We start from the raw sequence: 24,298 nt of genomic DNA, 5'->3' as shown, positions 1-24,298 counted from the left end.
CCCCATCTATGTACCATTATTATTCCCATTTATATAGAGGAGGAAACCAAGGGCAAAGGAGTTATGTGACTTGATAAGGTCATACTCATCACCACTATGAAAAGCAAAAAATATTTCTGCATTCTTATCATAACAGATGCTGTCATGTTTTAGTAATCCTCAGTCCCTTGAAAGACTGGTTATCACTGGAAATAGTTTTTTTTTTTTTTTAATGATGAAAATTCAACAAATATATATTGAGCACCCATTTTGTGTCAGGCACTGTTCTAGGCACGGGATTCAGTATGAACAGAACGGACGAAAGTGTCTGTCTTCCTGAAACTCACATTCAAATGGGGTTGAAAAGGTAAACAAGACAAATAAGTACATATATAGTACGTGAGATAAGGACAAGTACCCAGGAGACAAATTAAAGAACAGAAGCAGGAATATAAAAGATCAGAGAGGATGAAGTTTTAGCCAGCCTTCAAGGAAGGACTCCCTGAGAAAGTGAGTTTTGAGTAAAGACCTGAAAGAGATGATGGGATTAGTCATGGAAGAACTCTTCCAGCAGGGAGAACAGCAAGGGGAAATGCTGTATTCCAGAGTCCCAACGAAGTCAAGACAGCATGATGCATCATAGGACCGCACAGTAACCAATATATGATACAAGAGATCTCTCTCACTTTTGCTCTCTTGGTTTTCTGAAAGACTCCTCTTTTCTTTAAAGAAGCATGCTTACTGAGACCATCATTATGGTACACAGCGCATTCAAGAAATACTGTTCTGCACTTCATAGCAATAGGTATTACATGCCACTTTATATTCTAAACTAGTTTCTTCAAGGATTATTTTGGGATGCTTTTCACCTTCCAATAAAAACTTTTCCTGTCTGGAAGTACAAATAAGTCAGGTCCTCCTGTAGAATCATCTGCCTACAAAATTTAAGCACTGGATATGCAATGATAGCTCTTTTCTGAGTCTTGCTTTGGATAGTTTCAAGAAGCCATGAGAATTCATCTCATGGGGAATTTATTACAGAGCCGTTTAAAGCTACTTCTGACTAAATATGGTGAACTGAACACACTCGTTTATCTGTATTTCCACCTACACACCACTAAAGAGATAAGAACCCAGTTTTAAACACATAAGGATACAGTAAATATAAGAGAGGTCAATTTCAATAGTTTTTCAAAGCTGGAAAAAAGATGGCAATTCATCAAGTTGAAACGTGAGCAAGCCGTAAAGAAAGTCCAGAGACCATTGATAGGCAGTGAAGAACTCAATGCTCAAAAAGTGCAAGGTGCAAGGTGCAGACAACATAAGAGTCTGCATAAAACAGACCCAGTCTTACTCAACTGAATAACTGAGCAATGTCTAACAATTCTCTACTATAGCCAACACTCAGTCAAAAGGAACCTGGAGGAAACAAAGACAGTGTAGGGAATTGAGGAAACTTGTAAAATCCTGAAGGATTACATAGATAAAATAAGAGGAGGACAACATTCAGAATACCAGAAAGAGCTCTCGGAAACTGAAAAATTGGTATGAGAGCATAAGTGAAAATGTGCTAGAATAGTGAGTAAAGTTGAAGAACTATCTCGGGAACTAGAACAAAATACCCAAAAAAAGGTTAATACAGGAAAGAAAGTAAATAATAGCTATTAATATTTGGAAGGGCTAACATCTTAACGAAATAAGTTTCAGAAATGTAACAATATGAACAGGAGACAAGTGTCATAAAATAATTCAAGAAAACTTCCTAGAACTACAGATCAAGCTTTTTAAAATTAACAGAGCCTATCAAGTACAATCTGTTCTGTTATAAAACTTGTTTGGAAAACACCAATTTGTTCCAACATAATTTATATGTTAGAGAACAATTAGAGCATAATGCACATTTCACATTTGCTTATGTGTGATTTTGTTTGTGAGAAACATCAGGTAAATGCAGGAAACTGCACCCAGTGAACCAAAACTGCACCTAGCAAAACGCAAACAGCACATATCTCAAACATGTAACAGCTACCTCAGTTCAGCACGTTTGTTATTCTGCAAAATCACGTTTTGCTATTCTTTTGCAAAGGGTAACTTTTCTATATAAAAACACTCATTCAACATCTCGAATATGTCTAATCACACTGGTTCAAACACAAGCAGCATGCACCAAACAAAAGTTTTTAAATATTGAGGAGAAGCCAAAAATAAGGCATTTTGAAAGAAATGAGCGAATACGTGATGAGAACATGTGGTATCTCCCAAGCAACAGAAATAAAATTCATGTTGTGGGCCTTCACAAACAATGCATGGAAATAAAAGAAACGCGTATTGCTAAAGCAATTTTAAGTGCTACAAAGTCAAAAAGAGCAACCCCTAAAGAAGCAGAAGAAAAAGAAAGCTTGTTGAATATATGTACTGAAAAGCAAATAGCAAAAAAAAAAAAAAAAAAAAGAGAGAGAGAAAGCACTATTTATATAAAAAGGAAATAGCTAATTCCTGCAGAATTTGCTCCTTTTGTGCCAGTAGTAGCTGGTTTAGTAGTTTCAAAAATCTCTATAATTTCCAAAGCCTTCAGTTGTAGGGTGAAGCAGAGAGCTCAGCTAAGAAAACTGCAAAAATAATTTCCAGCAGTGATACAGAAGCTAATTGAAGAAGGTGGCTACATATTGGATCAAACTTTTAATTCTGATGAAATAGTTATCTATTACATATACATCAGATCTGTCAACTGACACTGTTTCATATTCTTGGACAGAATTTAGAAAACTAAGTTTCCAAGATTTCAAAGTCTGCTCATATAAAAGTAGAACAAGTTCTAGGATCTACTTTCACTTTCGAAACAGATCGGTGAAGTCTCTGAAGCCCTTCCAGTCACTATATTCTATCAAATCTCATCCTCCTAATTTCTCACTGTGATTCTATCAGCAAAAATTCTTAATGTTCTCTTAATAGTATGATCCCTTTCCTTTTTAATTCCAACTAAAGTATCGTTTCCAAACAACCTTTGAAAGCATCTATGATGTTTTAGCCATTTAAGTCCATAAATGCAATTATAAAATATCTTCATCAGTACTGATTTTAGTGCAGCTTTTTAAAGAGTCAGATTTTGAGCACTGGAGTTAGATCCTAATTCAAACTTCCAAAAATCACTTCCTCATAGTAAAATGGGAGTGAATAATACATATTTCATAATGATGGTAACAGCAGCCCATCTAGAGCAGCCTGCAAAGACGCTGGCTGCAGTTGGGGAGGCACGGCGGGCATTGCAGGCTCCAGAGAGCCAGCAAGGGCCAGGAAGAGGTGGGAGCCCCACCCCTTACCAAGTTGGCAGGGTAGAAGCCTGCACTCTCAGGCACAGCAGCAGCCGCACCTCCGGACCTGGGCATCTGTGTGCTCTCGGGGGCCCAGGAAGCCCCACTTCCCCCACAGGCTTGGGAGGGCCTGCTCCTGCTCTCTCCCCACTCCCAGTGCCCGCTCTGATTTTGCAGGAAAGTTATGGCCAAGCCTGGGCGCTGTCCGGCCAGGTGTGTGCATGCGCTCGGGGCAGCAGCTGACAAGCCAGCCACCCCTACTCTGCCTTGGACCCTCTGAACTTTGGGCACCGACAAGTGCAGGAAGGAGGCCAAGGTGGGGCTGAGGGCAGCTCCGTGCAAGCCTGCAGGCACCCCTCAGTACGAACAGCCTGGGCACTGTGAATGGCATGTTGACGGCGGGAGGCAGACAGGTTCTTGGACGGAATGGGGACGATCCCCGGTGAAACCCCACCTTCAGGCAGTGGATGGCCCAAAGCCTGGGGGCTGGGCTACCAGTTCTGGGTGGAGTCCGTGGGACAGGAATGAGAACTTAGGTGCTTTTTCCAGGCCCACTCATGGTCATCCATGGACCTATCAGCACATACTTCCTCCCTTTTAAGTCCACAAAACACCCCCAGACTCAGCCAGACTTGCACAGATGTGGGGACTACCAGCTGCAGGAAGGAGCTACCCACTTAGGGTCTGCTCGACTTGTGGGGAATGACCTGCCTATGGAAAGGAGCTGCCCACTATGGGTCTCCTCTCCACGGAGAGCTGGATACTTGCCAGGACGACCTGCCTGTGGAAAGGAGCCACCCACCCTGGGTCTCCTGAGAGCTGTTCTGTCACTCCATGAAGCTCCTCTCTGCCTTGCTCACCCTCCAGTTGTCCACATACCTCATTCTTCCTGGACACGAGACAAGAACCCAGGACCTGCCGAGTGGTGGGACTGAAAGAGTTGTAACAGAAACAGGGCTTGCCACATTGCAGGTGACGAGAAAGAGAAGAGCTGCAGCCCTTCAGGGAGTCCAGAACTAGGGAGTGCCCAACCCAGGGCTGTGACACCCTCTTAGGGGCTCTGCGGCTCCTGGCATCTCCAAGCTTCCAGGCACCACTGCATTCCCTGGTGCCCACAGTGGAAGCCACTTACAGTATGCCTGGTCCAGCCGCAGCCTTGCACAGAGCCGGCACCTAGAGCTGCCTGCTTCGCTGCAGCCAGCATACCAGGCTGTGCGCAGTGGTGAGACCCCACGTTCGTTTCACACACCCCTTGCCATTGACCCCTGGCAGGCATGGGATCCAGGATGGTAGCACAAGGGGAGAGCAGCCAGCCAGGCAAAGAGGGTGGAATTAGCCCAAAGGGCCTGAGCAAAACACCAGCAAAGGCACCACCAGCCACAGAGGTTTCTGGCTGGAAAAGCGACACCAAGGATCCCGTGACAGTAATACTGTTATGACATTTAAAAGAGATAACACAAGAAAAGAACCTGGCACTTTCCACAGTAATTAAGGTGACCAATTAAGATGAAGACCTTGTGTTCTGAACTACTTGGTTTTAGCCATAATTGGGGTTAATCAAAAGAGATCCTCACATTTCTTAAATTACTCCTTAAAATAGAAAGTTGCTTGAGAATGGCCTAATATAAAAAGTATTATTATAGATTACTTCCAAAAGAATTTTTTTTCCAATATAAAAACCACCTTTATACAACTTGATGCCCTTTTCCCTGACACAGAATAATTATCTGGAGAAGCAATGTGTAAGTGACTTCATTGTTTTTGGTAAAAGGGCAACTCAAATTTTGCCTTAATCCCTATGACATGATGAATTAGTTCAGAGGGTGATTCCTAATATTTTTACTTTATGTCTTGAAAGAGAACCAGCTCTTACTTCTTCACCCATTTATTTGATGTCCTAAACTGTGTTAGAGTCCTTGCAGCCCCTTTCACAGAGGCCATCTCTGCCCTCTTAGACTGTCCTCTACGAAAAGCTATGGAGGGAAGCCCCAATCGCTTCTAGTCTTCTCTTCCCTTGATTTTGGCATATTTGTTGGTCCAGCAGGAAATCAAATGACCTTCTCCCCAGAACAAGGAAGGGGAGATCATCTTTCTTTCCCACCACAGCTCCTTTCCACAAACACTTAATTCACAAACATCTTGTGCCTGGCATTATACTAGTTACTGGGCTTCTTTTGAAGAGTGAAGAAGCCGTCCTTCTAAAAAGCTTTCAAACCAAAAAATGCTAGTAGAAATGTGTAAACAATGGTTTTTCTTAGCAGTAGGAATGATATAATTTATCATCTAGTTTTATCACAGACCAGTAGAACAGAGATGTTTTCAGATAAAAACAGCTTTCTTGTTATAAATTAAAGTTCAAAGAGAAAAGGAAAGGCAAAACAATAATTTTAAACCAAATTTAACTAGGAGAGTGGGATGTTTATTGAACAGCTAAATCCTAGGTAATATAAGCATGGTACACATTATCTAGCTTAATATTCAATTCATGTCTATTATCATTGCATATACAAATTAGTAGTTAACTGAGACTACGCAAAATTAATTTGTTCACTCTCATACTACTAGTAAGTATAATAGCTGACCTGGAATATGAACTCAGGTTTTTGTGACTCAAAAATCTAACTTCTTCCCATACACTTAAATATTTATTTAGTGCCTACCTGTGGTAAGCATTGTGATTGGCCCATAGTCCAGAAGGAGTGGTAGATTTATAAGCAATAATTATAGGGCAAAGTAATAAGTGTGATATCTTAGGTATGAAGGTACCAGGAAAGTATAAGAGGAGGGAACCGGGTAAAGTACTAGGTGGTAAGGAGTCAGTAAAGGTTTCACCAACGAATTTTCTCCTGAATTAAATCTTCAAGAATAATCTTAAAATCATTAATTAGACCAGAGAATGACCATGTTAAGGAAAAAGCAGAAAATGTCCAAAACAGAGGCAGAAAGTGAAAGCATTGTTATGGAAGGTGCCCAAACAGTAGGGTCCTCTGAAATAATTACAGAATGTTGGGAAATTAAGGCAGATAAATACTCATTCAGAGATCTTCTAATCCCCCCCAAACACTGAAAACACTGCTAAGGAATCGAAATTCACCCCACAGCACATAAGCCCCAGCCAATCAGAACAGATACCGGTTGTAAATGGCCAGTAACTAACTAGTGCAAACCAGTGAAATACCAACCCTGCCTCTAGGAAACGCGAGCAGCCGGTGGCGTGTTTACTGAAGGGGAGTAGCCTGACCAGCTCTGCATTTTAGGAAGGCAATTCCTAAATATATAGCATGAAGATATAATATGAACAGAAGGAAGGCAAAAGCAGAGACCAGGAATAAATTCTGTTAAAGGGTTTCTGCTGGAGGGAGAGGGGAAATAAATGATTTTAAAAGAAGCCAGGTAATCAAAATGTAATCATCATTTCAAATGAGTCTATTACAATAACAAATAGGACTATGTATGATACAGAAACCATTATACAATAAGAATAATTCAGACTGGTGACTCTGCGATTACCCCCACAAATATATATGAATGTTATTTCAGCAGAGTAACAGGAAAAATTACTATCATTTAACTAAGCACCTTGTTTTGTTCAAGTTACACAACATCAAACATCTATTTTACAAACATTTTCGGAAAGGTGCTGGGCCATAGAAAATATGGGTCTATAAACTCTACATCACAGTGGCCTCATTTAATCTATTTTATGGAAAAAGAAAGCAGACTTGTTCAACAAAAGAAATCAGTAATGGTATATTTCTAATAAGCCTCTGAGTCCTACTCTGTCATCATTTCATTATAGCAAATACTCAAGCTATAAATTCTAGCCCACACTACTATGGATCACTACTCCAGTAAATCATTTACAAGCCTACAAATGGCAATGTGTACAATTACAGAGCAAAAATCTAAATATAAACAAATCTTACACAATATCAAGACATGTAAATAGAATTTAAAAGTCCATATTATGAGATACAAGATATTAGAGGTTCCTCTACTTACAGTATTTGTCTGGGTGCTTTAAGTACTTGATATAGGCTCTATTTCCAAATCAATAAGATAATATAAAAAATTCAGAAAGATCCTCAAGAGAACACAAAATAAGTCACAAAACTAGAGTACAAGAGAATAAGGAACAGAAAGAATCAAGGATGGTATGTCTCAGATCCATTAGGATGATTAACGTGTTTGGGAATTTTTAAAAACTGCTTACTTATTTGTGAAAAGTAAACAGTTACAAGCTAATATATAATTGCAAACTATAATTTATAAAGATTTTAGATGCATACTGCACTTACAAAGAGTTTGAGGAACTTAAACAGTTTAAATCCTGCCAGTCGTCAGTGAAAGAGATCACTTAATATTTTCTTTCTTTCCCCTACTAATCCTATTTCTAAAATAAAAACCAAAGCTGATCATACAAGAAAATATTGCCTATGAGTTTCTCATGTGTTTGATCAAAGGGATCAGTTTTACTTGACAAAGTAACAAAAACAGACGTCACCATTCTGTATAAGCATAGAGAAAAAAAGTAATAAATAGATTTAAAAGCCACATAGTATTTTCTAAAATTATGAATTTTCAGCAAACAGTCCATGGAAGTTTCTTTTCAGTGTGGTAATGACCTAACATTTATACATCAAATTCAACTTATCTGACAAATCCACAAGCTTCTCACATATCTGCATTACTCTTCAGTCTATCCAGAATTATAGACTAAACGGCTAAACTGCAGTTTAGTTACTGGTTGACTTTGATTTAGAAGTTAAGGTGGCTAAACAGCCCATATGTTAAACACAAAACACTTAAACTCAGAGGTGGGTCAATGCAAATAAAATCAGATTCACTGCTGAATTTCATTAGGAGGTTTGCACAAAGAGAATAGTTCTTTCAAAATGGCCATTTTAAACAAATAGCTAACTCCTTAAATGTGTGGCATTTGATTAAAGGATTTCATGAAAAAAATTATATTTGCAAATTAATAGCCATTTGCTCTTAAGATATAATAAAGAAGAAAACGTTTTACAGAATCCTTACCTATAATCCAATCATGGCAACTGTCAAAGAATGCCAGAATAGATTAAATCATAAGAGAAAAATTAGTAATTTCCCATACTGTTTACTGTAACTGTTGCTGAGTTATCTTACATGTATGTACACAGCTTACATTTTCATATTCAAGCATGAAACCCTCATGCAGGCCTATGGAGAGTTCCACAGTGCTAAGAATTGAGGTGCTTCCTGCCAACAGCCAGCATCAGCTTGCCAGCCATGTGAGTGAGCTCTCTTAGGATGGATCTTCTGGCCCCAGTGTCAAGTCTTGGGATGATGGAAGCCCTAGCTGACAGCTTGACTGTAACCTCATAAGAGACCCTAAGCCAGAACCACCTAGCTAAACCACTTCCACATTCCTGGCCCTCAGAAACTAAGATGATCCTCATTGTTTTAAGCCGCTGAATTTTAGGGTAACTTGTAATGTAGCAATAGAGACCTAATAAAAGGACATGTAAAAATAATAATAGTATTTCAGTGTGACTGTAATAGAAGAGGACTGGGAGTAATTTCTTCTTCTACTTCTTAAACTTTCTTTAAGGTTATGTCACTTTCATTGTTCCATAGGTAATGTTCATATGACTCCCACCATTTTCATTGGAGAAGCTTTACCTAAGTCATTCACTCATTGAACAAATGCCTGTGAGGATGACAAGTCAGAACAGTCACCATCACTGACCTTATGGAGTTTATAGGAGACTTTAATCAAATTTCTCTAGGATTACAGATAGTGATATAATGATAGAGTCTATTTTCCCCCTATGTTTCTGGAAGGCAAATTAATTCCTTCTAGAAGGCAAATCAATTAAGCGATTAGTAAATGGGAAAATGATGTTAGCACAACATAAAAGTGGTATTGGTTCACAGGGTTTTTTCCTTCACAAGAGCACTCAGTACAGCCAGTGAATTACAGCCTTTATCAAGAATGGAAAGAGTTCTCAGCTCTGCTGTATAGCAGCAGGAAGAATCTTTTCATTTGTATTTAACAAGACCTAAAAGCAAGCACTTCTACCAGGAGCCCCTACCAGTTTTGTGCTGCTTTCAGCTTATGCCAGGTTACCCTGCCTCTTGCACCCAACCTTACTGCAGCCCCCCTGGTTTGGAGCTCCACTTCCTTCTGTGTTATATCAGTACCTGCCACCTCTGCTCTAATTAAAAATGTTGCTAGCATTTCACTCTTCTTCTTTGTGTATTTTTAATACCTACCATTAGAGCTTGCTATTTTACTAAACTGGTACCAACTTTTTGTTTTCTCACTGCTCTGGTTACAATGTTGCACAAGTTATGAGTGGTTGGCCCCCACCTTGTTTTCTCCATAAGCTGTCTTATTTTTAGCACATAATGCTGCAGAACCAGGTATTTAGGAACATATATATTGTGGCATAGAAGAAGTGTCTGAAGGAAACTTTCACAGTACTAGAACGATATATAACACAGGACCTTGACCTAATATGGAAATAGCATGTGTGAAGGTTTAAAGCACAGAGACAGGAATACAAGGAGAGTCTCCCAGGAAAAAAAATGCAGGCTTAAACTTTGTCTTTACCCCCAAAGACTTTGCCAGGCTAAGAAAGCTATATTCACGTCATATGGTTGAAGCATTCCTTCTTCTAATAGGACGCTATGGCGGGAGAGGAGCATGACAATGATGAGACTAATTCAGTGGTTCTCAACCTTGGATGAACTTCAGAATCAATGTAGGAAGCTTTTAAAAAAATACAGATGTTCAGGCTCATACCTCAGAGATTCAGACAGCACTCATCTTGTGTGAGTCAGTTCCCCTAGGTGATGTCAACGCGAAGCCAGGGCTACAAACCACTAGACCAGAGGGGGCACTGGCGGCAATCAGAACATGGGAGAATAGCTCTCAGGAAGAAATTGTCTTAACAACAACAAAGCCCACGACTGATACTAATTATGTATTAAAAAGTTTGCAATTTGGGCCAGGCACGGTGGCTCATGCCTGTAATCCTAGCACTTTGGGAGGCCGATGTGGGTGAATCACCTGAAGTCAGGAGTTCGAGACCAGCCAGGCCAACATGGCAAAACCCTGTCTCTACTAAAATGACAAAAATTAGCTAGGCGTGGTGGTAGCAGGCACCTGTAACCCCAGCTACTCGGGAGGCTGAAGCGGGAGAATCGCTTGAACCCAGGAGGCGGAGGTTGCAGTGAGCCAAGATCGCGCCATTGCACTCTAGCCTGGGCAACAAGAGTGAAACTCTGTCTCAAGAAAAAAAACGAAAACAAAAAAACTTTGCAATTTTTAATTGCTAAATAAGACTGTATGTTCATTTTTCCCAACAAAATTTACAAGGATATTCCTAGGACACAAGGAGGGCTGGAAATGAGCAGAGCTGCAGTGTGAGGGCCAAGCCCCCAGGAGCACTCATCTAGGCTTCTCAAGAAGGCAGCACATAGGGCTGGCACCCAAGGGCTAGGATTTACGATCCTCAAGAAGCTAGGGAAGGGGTGTGGGGAGAGGGTAGAAGCTTAGAACTGGTACCAGAGGGATTTGGGTAAGCTATTCAGTGCGACTTAGCACATTCAAATAATAGCATGTACCATTTTAAAACATGGCCATCTTTGGAATGTCAAAATAAAAGATAAAAATGTATAGAGTGGTTTAAATACAGTCCTGTTACATGGAGGTAGATAAGTGGGTGGCAACAGAAGTTTTCAAACTTGGTAATCAGAATCACGAGAGGGAATATTTTAAAAATACAGATTCCTTGGCCAGGCACAGTGGCTCATGCCTGTAATCCCAGCACTTTGGGAGGCTGTGACAGGCAAATTGCTTGAGCTCAGGAGTTCAAGACCAGCCTGGAGAACACAGTAAAACCCTGGTTTCTACTAAAAATACAAAAAAATTAGCCTGGTATGGTGACGCACACCTGTAGCCCCAGCTACCTGGGATGCTGAGGTAGGAGGATCACCTGAGCCCAGGAGGTCAAGGCTGCAATGAGCTGAGATCATACCACTGCACTCCAGCCTGGGTGACAGAATAAGACCGTGTCTTAAAAAAAAAAAAAAAAAGAAAAGAAAAGAAAAAAGAAAAAAATATACAGATTCCTGAGCCCAATGTCAAACCTATGAATTCGAATCTCCAGAGATATAAAATAATAAATTAGCAACAATAACTGTTATGGCCGGGCATGGTGGCTTATGCCTGTAATCCCAGCACTTTGGGAGGCTGAGGTGGGCAGATCACTTGAGGTTAGGAGTTTGAGACCAGGCTGGCCAACAAGGCGAAACCCCAACTCTACTAAAAATACAAAAATTAGCTGGGCGTGGTGGTGCATGCCTGTAGTCCCAGCTACTCGGGAGACTGAGGCAGGAGAATTGCTTGAACACGGGAGGCAGAAGTTGCAGTCAGCTAAGATCGCGCCACTGTACTCCCGCCTGGGCAACAGAGTGAGACTCCTTCTCGAAACAAACAAACAAACAAAACCAATAGCTGCTATGAAGAATGAAACTAGATCCCTTCCTCTCACCATATATAAAAATTAACATGAGATAGATTAAGGACGTGGATCCTGACCTGAAATCATAAATATTCTAGAAGAAAATCCAGGACACACTTTCTGGACACTGGCCTTAGCAAATAATTTATTGCTAAGATCCCAAAAGCAAGTGTAACAAAAACAAAAATAAATAAATGGGACTTAATTAAACTAAAAGCTTCTGCACAAGAAATAACAGAGTAAACAGACAACCTACAGTATGAGAGAAAATATTTGCAAACTATACACCTGACAGAGGACTAATCTCCATAATCTACAAGGAACTCAAACAAATCAGCAAGAAAAAAAACAAACAAACAACTCCATTAAAAAGTGGACAAAGGATATGAATAGCTATTTCTCAAAAGATGATATACAAATGGCCAAGAAACATAGGAAAAAATGCTCAACATCACTAATCATCAGGGAAATGCAAATCAAAACCACAATGAGACACCACCTTACCCCAGGCAGAATGGCCATTGTTTAAAGTCAAAAAACCATGGACATTGGTGCAGATACAGTGAAAAGGGAACTGTTGGTGGGAAATTGGTACAACCTCTGTAGAAAACAGTATGGAGATTTCTCAGAGAACTAAAAGAAGATCTACCATTCAATCCAGCAATCCCACTACTGGGCATTTACCAAAACGAAAAGAGTCATTATATAAAAAAGACACTAGCACTCATATGTTATCACAGCAAAATTCACAATTGCAAAGATATGGGATCAACCTACACACACACACACACACACACACACACACACGCACACACCATGGAATAAAAACAACACCCATATAAGAACAAAATAATGTCTTTTGCAGCAACTTGGACAGAACTGGAGGCCATCATTCAAAGCAAACTCAACTCAGGAATGGAAAATCAAATACCAAATGTTCTCACCTATAAACACGAGCTAAGCCATGGGTATGCAGAGGCATACAGAGCTGTATAAGGGACACTGGAGACTCACAAGCAGGGTGGGTAGAAAGGGGATGAGGGATAGAAAATCACCTATTGGGTACAATGTACACTATTCGGGTGATGGGTACACTAAAAGCCCAGATTTCACCACTGTACGATTCATCTATGTAACCAAAAACCACTTGTACCCCTAAAACTACTGAATTTTTTTTTTAAAGCTGCTACCATTTATTCAGCATTTACAATGTGCCAGGCAATTTTCTAAACACTTCGTATGTATCATCTTATTTAGTTCCTCTAACAACCCTAACGGTCACCTGGGACGCAGAGAAATAGCTTGCCCATGGTAGACAGATCCAGGTTTCAAAACAGTCTGTGCTCCTAACCATGACATTCTGCATTATTTAAGATACCTTCCACCCGCAACAAACCAAGTAATTTTTTGAGGCAGCTGGTATTTATCCAGTATTGGGAACCACTACACTATGGGAGCTTTCAAGTCGCTTTAGCCATTTCACTCTTTGAAATCAGACACAAAATCAATAGTATTTCCCATTATTGGTCTTTATATCAAGAAGTATTATTACCTTTATTATGAAGAATTTACAATATGCTAAATGCACAGAAATAGTTTTCCTGTAGAAGATGGGCTTATGTCTAAGTTTGCTGTTTCTAACAAAAATAGAAATTTTATATAACATAGTTTTTTCTTAACCTCACTTAGCAAGTTGCCATGTTTTATCAATTCTACCCTAATAATATCTTAAAGGCTTTTAAATTTTCTGTATTCCTACCGACATCACACTAATTCAGATTTATATCATAAAACTTCCAGATTATTGATTGCCATATCATCTCAACTGGTCAATCTGACTCCAATCTCTCTCCAGCTGGATCCAAGCAAATCCACCCCGTGCTTTCAGGCTAATTCTCTTAAAACATTTCCTGCCTGTCACCCATGCAATTACAAGTCTGTTAATGACTACAGGGTACCTACAGGATAAGCCCCCAATCTTTATAAGCTGGGCATTCAAGATCTATAGCTACCCACCGCCTACCCATCTCTGGCTTCCCTTTTCTAAATTCAAATACAATGCATTTTTAATCCAAAATTCCTTCCTAAAACAAATATATCTCAAGCTACATTTAAAATAAGAAAAGTATTTAAATTGTGGGCCAATTCTTTAAATCTGGTTTAATAAAATTCTAGCTATCTTGGAGTTAAAAATGTTCAAATCTCATACTACTTCAAATGATCTGCTTTTACTAATAGCTCTTAAACTTTTGGCAGAATATGTAGGAGGATGTTCTTAACACAAATTCAGCTCTTGCATCTGATCTTTCTGGTGATCTTGAGGTTCAGAGTTAGTTTTAGATGTCCAATTACACAAAAACTCTGCCCCAAAGCAACAGGGAGGGTTTAGACTGTGTTTTAAAGCACAAATCTTGTATAATTCACTGAGCCAGTTTGTCAGTCTTGAATCGTATTATTTTTACTTGAAAACACATAGTACCATGCCAAGAGGAAAATGTATCCAATCCTAGAAGTACAAGCTAGTGAAATTTATCTATATATTTAAGTCATGAAAGTTCCACTTACTCGTCTACTATGAAGTTTAAAAAAAAAAAAAAAAAGTTCTCCTACCAAGCAGAACTGAGAAGAGTCAAATGACCATGCCCTAATACCCATTTCAGGTGGAGCTAATTTATCAGTTATTTCCTGTGGCTTCTCTGGAGCTCTCATAAAAGTTCTCCATTACCCCTTGAGGACTGAATGTAAGATGAGAGGGAAAAAATCCTCTGTAATTTGATGATTTATGTAGCCATCATGCAAAATCCATATGAGTAAGAAAGTGGCAGACAGGTAGATAAACATTTTAAGAGAGCCAGAGAAAGGACTGCTGCTGGAAATCATGCCCTCTCCTCTCCCCTTAAAGTAAGGCTCAACTGTTGCTTTCTTAGTGCTTATGTGAGATTAAATTGATTCATCTTTTAAAAGATTAGAAAAATATGCAAATAATTAATGAAGGGAACAAATGCGAAAGAAAACTTCACCATAATCCAATCTTTTATAACAGATTCGCAGAACAACTCCAGACCTGGAAGCCTGTGGAAACGGAAAGAAAGGTTCTGGAAAAAGCAGTATCCACAAATGAGCAAACCAAGAAGTCCAAAGGATGAAGATTTTACCCACTGCTTGTTCACCAATAAAGGCACAAACTGCCTTGAAACAGCTCTCCAATTACCAGAGCAGGTAATTGGATTCGAAAGGAAAACAGATTCGTGTCTGGCCACATCCTTTATAATTAATATTATCTCATTCATACAAATGATGCACAACTCAGAGTCTAAAATTTTTTATAGGAAAGAGTCTTTAAAATTGCTCCACGAGCAGTTAGATTTGTTTTTAATATTCCTCATAACTACAGAACTCATTCCTCATGGTCTGGTGCTACCTTTACCATACTGGTGTTTGAAGAAGAAATTTTAAGGCCTCATAGTTTATTTTCCTTCCCCAAATACTCTGTGTCACAAAAGCCACTGGGAGAAGGCAGTGTCTGCCTTCATTTGCTATTGAATGTTACAGAAAGTAGCCATGTTGCACCATACCAGAGCCTGGCACTTGACATGATTCACTTCACCTCCAACAGGAAAAAAATGTAGATAAAGCAAAAAGCAAGTTGACATCAGACCCAGCTTTTAAGAGTCAAGGTCCAGAATCTCTGCTGGGACCAGTCCTTATTCCCCCCACACTACTGTTACTGACCACTCCATCTTAATCACATCCAGTAACACATTCAAATGGCTCACTGACAACAGTTAAGTTATATTCTACTGCTTAAGAAATCAGGAAAGTGAGACATATAGTTTAGTTCTCCATCAAAAAAGTTAAAATTTAAAAGTTCTGGCATATAAAATGCGTAATAGCTAACCACCTGGAAAACTTAGATTTTAGATAACCAACGGTTTATCAAAGCAAAAGGAATCTACAAAATACAATCCTGCCACCTTGTGGTACCTATTCAAAAGTACTTCACACTTTACAATAAATTTTCTAATTTCAAAAAAAGTGCTCATTTGAAAAAATATTAATCAAGATAACAAAGTTATTTTAAAATATTAAATATTCATGCTGACATTAGCTAAAATGCACGGAAATTTGTTTGAAATGAAATTATTTCTCAGATCAAAACTAAATTCTCTCTTCCAACGTAAGATGTGGAAATGCAATTGGGTAACACTTGGATATCTCTTGATAAACTCTTACCATCACACTTTCCTTTCTGATAGTTAAATAGCCAGAATGTTAAATAAATAGAACTGCACAACTTTTACTAGATAGCATTGCTTAATCAATTTTTAACTATAAGTAGAGATCAAATATGGTAAATTTCTATATCTTTACTAAACATATAATTTTTAGATTGTTCAGACTCTTCAATGAACCTAAATAGACTTGTTTCTTAACATCATATTGACATATAAGAGAACAGTTCTAAAATAGTGAATTAAAATACAGAACCACTGGCAGTATCAGAGCATCATCTACAATAATTACTTTTAGAAAACTGTAAAGTGATGACTAAGTCTCCTTTGAAAAATAAAATATTGAAAGCTTATCCTGTGAAAATATAAACTACCAATTATAGGAGTCCTCCCTTATCTGTGGTTTCATTTTCCATGATTTCAGTTACCCATACTCCAAAAATACTAAGTGGAAAATTCCAGAAATGAGTCATAAATGTTAAATTACGTGCTGAAATCCTCCCTTTGTCCAGCAGATCCACATTGTATACACTACTTGCCCATTCGTCACCCAGTAACTGTCTCAGTTATCAGATCCACTGTCAGCGTGTCAAAGTGGCTGGAGGGTTCAAGTAACCCTTATCTTACCTCATAGCCCAAAGTGCAAGAGTAGTAATGCTGGCATATTGTTATAATTGTTCTATTTTATTAGTTGTTGTTAACCTCTTACTGTGCCTAATTTATAAATTAACCTTTACCACAGGTATGTATGTATAGGGAAAAAACATAGTGAATATTGGTTTTTGATCCTATCCTCAGTTTCAGGCATCCATGGAGAGTCTTAGAATGTAACCCCTGGAATAAAGAGGGGCCACAAATGCAAAGAGAAACTGTGGTATTTTTCTGTTACACAGCATCCTTTGAATTAATTCTTCCATTTAACAAGTACTGGTCATCTCTTTTATCTCACAACTTGAGAATTGTTCCTTCTCTTTTTTCACCTAAGCCAGCATGTTTTACCTTGCACATTGGTATAAACCCTTCAGACACTCATAACCACTGACATATCTGATCTCTGTCTCCCCTCTCACCCACTCATTCACGCAACACACATATGAGGACCTGCTATGTGTACCAGGTCCTTAGAACAGAAACATGAAAAAGCATAGTCCTCGACTGTAACCCTGGTACTTCAGGAGGCTGAGGTGGGCGGATCACTTGAGTCCAAGAATTTGAGACCACCCTGGACAACATGGTGAAACCCAGCTCTACAAACAATTATTCAGTTGTGGTGGCATGCGCCTGTAGATCCAGCTACCCTGGAGGTTGAGATGGGAGGACTGCCTTTGCCTGAGCCTGGGAGGTCAAGGCTGCAGTGAGCCATGACCTAATCTTGAAGGAAAGGCAATTTTGTTTTAAGGTGTATATTTTTGAACATACCTTCTATCCCTCAAACTGTTCTTGAAATAAGCTCCACATCTAATTGTACAATTGCGTTAGTCCATTTTCATGCTGCAGATAAAGACCTGAGATTGGGCCATTTGAAAAAGAGGTTTACTTGGACTCACAGTTCCACGTGGCCAGGGAAGCCCAATTATGACAAAAGTCAAGGAAGAGCAAGTTACGTCTTACATAGATGGCAGCAGGCAAAGAGAGAGAGCTTGTGCAGAGGAATTCCTCTTTTTAAAACCATTAGATCTCATGAGACTTATTGACTATCATGAGAACAGCAGGGGAAAGACCTGCCCCCATGATTCAATTACCTCCCACCAGGTCCCTCCCACAACAAGTGGGAATTCAAGATGAGATCTGGGTGGTGACACAGTCAAACCATATCAACAACTTTGCTAAGTATTTATTTTTATAGCATAAGTCTTGCTACAAAGACTCAAGACTGGCATTAACAGAAAAAAGTATAAAACAAAAAGGTTTATCAGGGATAATGATTATGCAAATGATTTTTTAATAATCTTTTATCTTTCCTGTCCATAAGTTATAATGTCCAAATAATCCACTAAATGGCTACAGGAGATACAAGGATATCAGTATTATCTATAAATCCTTAAGTAAACTCAGAAAAATACAAGAAAATTCAAGATGGTTTCAGAATGTGGTTTAAAACAAGAAATTAAAAAATAAAATTCAAGAAACAAGATTTGCAAGTTGATTTGCTTTAAATTTCATTGTTTTAATTAAGTATCATGTGTGAAAGCTCTATTACAGTCCCTGCTAAAGTTACTCCATTCTCTCGGCTTTCTTAATAAAATAAATGGCTTTTCTTAGGTTTCTTCTTAAATGTCCCTGCAATTAGATATAATTTTCTCTAGAAAAGTGTCTCCCAGGTAGGGGTACGCTATCAGATTTAAAATATTCACTAAAGTATAATTTTAGTTAAAAACACACACATTTACATATACACATGTCCATATATACATTATATACTACATGTTTTAAATATACACAGATATAAAACTATATCTATGTATATTACAATCACGTGCATCTGATATATAATTTCTTTATCCTTCATCCAGTGCCTTCGGTACATAGATTTGTTAGGCATTTCTCTTTTAATTTCTCATATCTTCCAAAGTTTTCATTAAATAAATTTCTAATTAAATCTTTAAGGTGGGAGGATCACCTGAGCCTAGGAGGTGGAGGTTGCAGTGAGCTGAGATCATGCCACTGCACTCCAGCGTGGGTAACAGAGCGAGACGCTGTCTCAAAAAAAAAAAAAAAAAAAAAAAAAGTCTTTTTTTAAAAAATCATCACAGCCAGTTCCAAAAATTATTTTTTATTTTTATTTATTTTAAGACTAGTCAAGTGCAGTAGTGAGAAGTGGGAAAGAGTAAAACAAGGAGTTTAATCTGTAACTGACTGTGAACAATCAGTTGAGATAACTCACTCCCTTCAGACTAGCCAAAAATTACTCTTAACTCCCGGTTGTCTGTTAAGATCAACAACTAAAATCTAAGTTATTTCAATGTTCTTTTAAAAAAACAATCTTTCCATTTATATCTATATGGTTATAGAAACAAATATCATTTGACTATTAGTAATCAAATGCTATTTTTAGTTCCTTTCTTGCTCTAAAATTTCATGATTATTTTACTAGAAAGTTTACAAATACTTCAGAAACCCATAAATCAAAAAGAAATTTGAATTTTTAAATAATAGACTAATTAGTTTATCACTAAAAGAATTAGGAAATTTTGCCATCATATGCAAGGGTTAATTTAGGTAAAAAGCTTATTTCTCTTTTTTTTTTGGAGACAGTGTCTCACTTTGTCACCCAGGTTGGAGTGCAGTGGCTTGATATCAGCTCACCGCAGGCTCATACTCCTAGGCTCAACTGATCCTCCCACTTCAGCCTCCCAAGTAGCTGGGACTACAGGTGCACACCACCACACACAGCTAACTTTCGTATTTTTCATAGAGACAGGTTTTTGCCATGTTGCCTAGGTGGGTCTTGAACTCCTAACCTCAAGTGATCCTCCCACCTAGGCCTCCCAAAGTGCTGGAATTACAGGTGTGAGCCACCATGCCCAGCCTTATTTCTCCTTTAAGATTCAAGAATTTTTATTTAAGCATAAAATTTCTCAATTGGAATTTCAGACCCAATGTATATCTCTTATTCAAACTGATTAATACATTTTTAGATTTATTTAAAATATTAAATTTATTAAATAATATTAAATTTACCAATCATTCAAGTATTTTACATTCATTTAAAACTATACAACTGGAGGCCAGGTGCAATGGCTCACGCCTGTAATCCCAGCACATTGGGAGGCCGAGTCAGGTGGATCACTTGAGGTCAGGAGTTTGAGACCAGCCTGAGCAACATGGTGAAAACCCATCTCTACAACAAATACAAAAATTAGCCGGGCATGGTGGCACACACCTGTAGTCCCAGCTACTTGGAAGGCTGAGGCAGGAGGATTGCTTGAGTCCAGGAGGTCGAGGTTGCAGTGAGCCAAGATCATGCCACTGCACTCCCAGCCTGGGTGACAGAGCAAGACCCCTGAATCTAAAAACAAAAAATAAATAAAAATAAAACTGTACAACTGGATGAGTAATTTTGTCAGCATGCAAATCAGTTTAAGTTACAGAAACAGTAGAAGCAGTATATATGTATGTGTGTCTATGTGTATATATTTAGTATAGGTGTATATATTTTTAAATCATTAAGCTAGAGTCAGGTCAGCTTTATTAAGCATTCAGAAAAATCCACATTTCAAAAGAACCATGCACCTGATGGTTTACATATAATTTAAGGACCTCTATTCCTAAGACAAACTAAAGTATAGCTAACATCATCTTTAATTATAGACTGATTAAGCTAATGTTTTCTGATAGAAAGGCTCAATATAATACTCAGTCTTTTACAATTTTAAGTCAATTCGTAATGGCTTCAACTGAGGAATCGAACAAATTAAAAAGCTGTTATGCAACTAAATGTTTAAAGATCTTAAGCTAAAAAAGGACTCTATAATTCATCTCAGTTAACCAGTAAAGGAAAACATTTCTATCACGATCTCCAAATAATCCTCCAAGGGATTTTTAAAATAGCTTTAAAATTTTTCTAGCTAGGAAAAACAAAGCAAAAAACTAAAATGGCTGAACTGAACCTAATTTCACCCTCCAAAATGGGTATTGAGAAACCAACTGCCTTTCAAGGTACTAGGCAGGACTTAGGACAACTGAGAGACAATTCCTTCCACAATTATTTGAATGACAGTGAAGTACTCACAGCAGGATTATCACTAGACTATAAGAAAAGCTTCATGCTACAGACAATGGTGGCTTTCTTGGGCCTCTCTTCTCACCCAGGCCCAACTGACACTCCTGGTGGGCCAACAAGTGCTTCAGGAAGTAGCCCCAAAGTTCCATCAGTCCCCTAAGGCAGTTTCTACTTAAAGGGGCAGTGGTCCAATTTATTTATGATGACTCATCACTTCAAAGAGAACAAAAATACTATGAATATAGTGATTTGTTATGTTTTAAGCATTTTAAAAGGCATGGGTGATTTTCTTTAGGTTTTCTTAGAGTGCGACAAGTTAATGACATATGACCTCTACAGATCATTTTGTCTTGATCCCAAAATCAGGAAGATCTAGTGAGGGTTTTCCCAACTTTTGAAAATGTCGGGGTGAAAAACAATAAGGACGCAAGAATGGAAGGAAGGAGAGCAGGAAAAGAAAGGATGAAGGAAGGGATAAAAATAGGAATGGAGGGAAGAAGGAGGAAGGAGCGAGAGGAGATGAAGAAAGGGAGGTAGGGGAAGTAGGACGGGAGGAGAGTGAAAGGAGGGAGGGAGAGGAACAGGAAGAAAAACTAACCAGACAAGCAAACCAAAACCCAGGCAAGCAGGTATCAAGAAGTCTCAGAAATGTAGAAATGAGATGCCTGACAACTTTTTCATTCCCAGTACAATAAGGCCTCATTGTACTTCCTGCAATTTATATCTTAGATATTTTACTCTAGCCCTAGAAATACACTATCTTATTGGAGCAGAGGTGGGGAAGAGGCGGGAAACAAAAAGAAATCTACAATTCTTTATTTGTTTTTCTATTATTTAAACAGTCTGCAACGTTGTTCCAGAAGGTAGACAAGAGAATGATAAAATCAACCAAAAAAACAAGTGAAAGGAATTAAATAAAAGCAGAATGGTATAAATCATGAGATGGAAAATGTGTATATTAGTAAGAAAATATACAAGTTGGATCTTTTTAAAAAAATAAACTTTAGAAAATTAAAAGAAATTTTGTAATAGAAAAAGATAATCCAAAGGGTGCAACATCACAGAAGTAGTTTTTTTTCTTTTAATTATAAGAATGAAATGAACAATGACAAATGTAGTATATATCAAAACTGCAGGATGCATCTGAAGTTGTGCTGACAGGAAATGTATAGTCCCGAACATTAGAATAAAGGCTAAAGATTATTGGGATAAGGATTTCAAGGAAACTGGTAGGGTGGGCTGGTCAGGGGAGGGAGGTGAAACAAATAAAATAAAAGCAAAAAAAAAAAAAAATTCATGAAAGGCAATAAAGACAACAGCAAAAACTACTGAAATAGAAAACAAGCATATATTAGAAGATCAACAAAGCCAAAACTTGGCTGTATGAAAAAGATCATAAACCGGCAAGCCTCCAGTATAATTTAATCAAGAAAAAAGAGAAGGCAGAAATAAGCAATATCAGGAATGAAAAAAATATATATAACCGTAATTTAAGAGATATAGATTAAATGGTCAAATAGAAAAAATACAACTTACTGAAACAAAGAGATATAAAATCTAAATAGTCCTATATTGCCATCATATAAAATTAAATCAATATAATAGTGAAAAATCTTTCCTCAAATAAAACTCCCAGACTAGACAGCGCCACCAAAAAGTCCTAAAAAGCACTAAGTGATCCAGCTCAGCCAGTCCCTCTAAGGAAAGATCAACAACAAAGCCAAACAAAAGTGGCAGTCTCCAGTGAACATGACATGTGCACTGTTAGCACATGGCCAGAAGAAAAAAATTAAAATTAACACTATGTGGTTGACACCCAGACATCTGCATGAACCCATATGATATACTCTGGGGACTCCAAAAACTATTTGGAAGAGGCACGGGTATCCCACATTAGGTGGGGGCTACATGGATTATAATGAATAAAAACTAACATTCTAATGAAAACTGTTGACATCTTCAGGGATATAGAGTTTTCAAGTATTAGCTGAGATGTGATTATTGACATAATACATAAATTAAGTATTACTCCCAGTCTATCCAACTTTCTACTTTAATAGTTATATAAGCTATATACAAACTGTAGGGAAACTTGTGCTGTATCCAGGAATTTAAATATAAAAAATACGTTATGTTTATTACAAAACAGAATCATTAGTACTGTATCAGTCAACAATTATATAAATTATTTGTAACTTGGAATAAACAGAATAACTAATGAAGTGACTTTTTTTCTTTTTGTTGATTATCATCTAATAAAAAGTATCAATATACAAAACTAAAAGCATATCATCCCTATGATATGCTCTATTTTAAAAAAAGAAAGTTATCAAGAGTATTCATAAACTGCACGTTCTGACCGTTGAATTATGAAAAATAAATCTTATGCTTGAAGTCAACCTTTAATTTAAAAATCATAGTCAATTATGAGTCAAAGGGAAATTTTATGACGGCTGTTTTCTATAGTTAGTAATTACAATCTACATTAAAAATCAAATTTCTTTTTATATTTTCTTTTTCTTTTAGAGACAGGGTCTTGCTCTGTCACTCAGGCTGGAGTACAGCGGCATGATCATGGCTCATTGCAGCCTCAACCTCCTGGGCTCATGTGATCCTCTTGTCTCAGCAGTCCAAGTAGCTAGGACTACTGGTGCATGCCACCAATTTTTTTATTTTTTGTAGAGATGGGGGTCTTGATATGCTGCCCAGGCTGGTCTCAAAACTCCTGGTCTCAAGCAATCCTCTTGCTTCAGCCTCCCAAAGTGCTGGGATTATAGGCCTGAGTTGCCAGGCCTGGCTTGTACATTTTTTTCTTTTTTAATTGGAGCAGAGTTTTGCTCCGTTGCCCAGGCTGGAGTACAGTGGCACGATCTTGGCTAACTGCAATCTCCACCTCCCAGGTTCAAGTGATTCTCGTGCCTCAGCCTGCCAAGTAGCTGGCTAATTTTTGTATTTTTAGTAGAGACGGGGTTTCACCATGTTGGCCAGGCTGGTCTCCAACTCCTGGCCTCAAGTGATCCACCTGCCTTGGCCTCCCAAAGTGCTGGGATTACAGGCGTGAGCCACCGTGCCTGGCCAATCTGGCCTATATTTTCTTAAACACAAAGATTTTACTAAGACTATATCAGGACTATCTTAGTCACTGAGTGATTTTAAAAATTTAAAGATTGCTGCAGATGGAATATATTTAACAATAAAATACAATCACTACAAAAATAAGAATCCATTATTCTTCCTGAAACAATAGATATCATTTATATATAATAATGGCGCCTTCCATCTCTGGGTACTTAAAGGTCTAATTCTGCATGAAAGCCATGTCCTTCCATGTCACACCTTTTCTAGTTAATAACTCTGATCACTCTTTGGATCTTAGGAAGTGCCTTCCTGAAGTGAGCCTTGCATGAACCCTTAGACCATATGAGGTTTCCCTATCAAATGTGCTCATGGATTTTTTTTTTTTTTTGAGATGGAGTCTTGCTCTGTTGCCCAGGCTGGAGTGCAGTGGCGTGATCTCAGCTCACTGCAACTTCCGCCTCC

General features: G+C 38.2%; 1 protein-coding gene across 5 annotated transcripts in view; it reads right to left on the bottom strand.

Annotated features, from left to right (window-relative positions):
• Positions 1-24,298, bottom strand: part of TSC22D1 (TSC22 domain family, member 1) — a 143,658-nt gene that overhangs the window by 23,089 nt on the left and 96,271 nt on the right. Inside the window, exon 1 of one of the 5 annotated variants that reach the window (XM_011940188.1) lies at positions 20,768-20,851. The exons of 2 other annotated variants lie outside the window; for them this stretch is intronic. The gene's annotated coding sequence lies outside the window, so the exon portion shown is untranslated. Of the gene's footprint in view, positions 1-1,333; positions 1,351-20,767; positions 20,852-24,298 lie in introns of those variants that run through there. 2 more of the 5 variants (XM_011940206.1, XM_011940180.1) reach the window with 2 other exon arrangements.

Source organism: Colobus angolensis, unplaced genomic scaffold (genome assembly GCF_000951035.1).
Source record: "Colobus angolensis palliatus isolate OR3802 unplaced genomic scaffold, Cang.pa_1.0 Scaffold101, whole genome shotgun sequence".
In the NCBI taxonomy this organism is placed as follows: domain Eukaryota; kingdom Metazoa; phylum Chordata; class Mammalia; order Primates; family Cercopithecidae; genus Colobus; species Colobus angolensis.
This window is presented reverse-complemented; position numbering and strand designations above follow the sequence as displayed.